The sequence below is a fragment of the Arachis hypogaea genome, chromosome 17 (genome assembly GCF_003086295.3).
Source record: "Arachis hypogaea cultivar Tifrunner chromosome 17, arahy.Tifrunner.gnm2.J5K5, whole genome shotgun sequence".
Taxonomy (NCBI): domain Eukaryota; kingdom Viridiplantae; phylum Streptophyta; class Magnoliopsida; order Fabales; family Fabaceae; genus Arachis; species Arachis hypogaea.
This window is the reverse complement of record NC_092052.1, coordinates 121,490,697-121,491,789: the sequence shown is the minus strand read 5'-3', so window position 1 is coordinate 121,491,789 and position 1,093 is coordinate 121,490,697. Positions and strand designations below refer to the sequence as shown.

At 40.6% G+C, this 1,093-nt stretch overlaps 1 non-coding gene across 1 annotated transcript; it reads right to left on the bottom strand.

Annotated features, from left to right (window-relative positions):
- Positions 1-739: 739 nt before the first annotated feature.
- Positions 740-843, bottom strand: LOC112768321 (small nucleolar RNA R71). Its single transcript, XR_003185756.1, has one exon. It is a non-coding gene; the product is annotated as a small nucleolar RNA R71 (small nucleolar RNA).
- Between the last annotated feature and the right edge of the window lie 250 nt (positions 844-1,093).

Below are 1,093 nucleotides of genomic sequence, written 5' to 3'. Positions count from 1 at the left end.
CTCCCTCATCTCCTTCTATTTATTTATTCATCTACTAACACTTCTCTCCCATCCCAAAATTCGAACACCACCTCCCTCTCTGTGTTCGAGTTTTTCCTCTTCTCCTCTTTACCTTACATTCTTTTCTTCTTCTACTCACACAAAGGAACATCTCTCCACTGAGGCAAAGAGGATCCCTATTATTTTCTATTTTCTTCTTTTTCATATGAGCAGGAGCAAGGACAAGAACATTCTTGTTGAAGCAGATCCTAAACTTGAAAGGACTCTGAAAAGGAAACTAAGAGAAGCTAAAATACAACAATCCAGAGACAACCTTACAGGAATTTTCGAACAGGAAGAGGAGATGGCAGCCAAAAACAATAATAATGAAAGGAGGATGCTTGGTGACTTTACTGCACCTAATTTCAATTTACGTGGAAGAAGCATCTCCATCCCTGCCATTGGAGCAAACAACTTTGAGCTGAAACCTCAATTAGTTTCTCTGATGCAGCAGAACTGCAAGTTTCATGGACTTTCATCTGAAGATCCTTTTTAGTTCTTAACTGAATTTTTGCAGATCTGTGATACTGTTAAGACCAATAGGGTTGATCCCGAGGTCTACAGGCTCATGCTTTTTCCTTTTGCTATAAGAGACAGAGCTAGAGTGTGGTTGGACTCTCAACCCAAAGATAGCCTGAACTCATGGGATAAGCTGGTCACGGCTTCCTTAGCCAAGTTCTTTCCTCCTCAAAAGCTTAGTAAGCTTAGAGTGGATGTTCAAACCTTTAGACAAAAGGAAGGTGAATCCCTCTATGAAGCTTGGGAGAGATATAAGCAACTGACCAAAAAGTGTCATTCTGACATGCTTTCAGAATGGACCATCCTGGATATATTCTATGATGGTCTGTCTGAATTAGCTAAGATGTCATTGGATACTTCTGCAGGTGGATCCATTCACCTAAAGAAAACACCTGCAGAAGCTCAAGAACTCATTGACATGGTTGCTAATAACCAGTTCATGTACACTTCTGAGAGGAATCCTGTGAGTAATGGGACACCTCAGAAGAAGGGAGTTCTTGAAATTGATACTCTGAATGCCATATTGGCTCAGAAT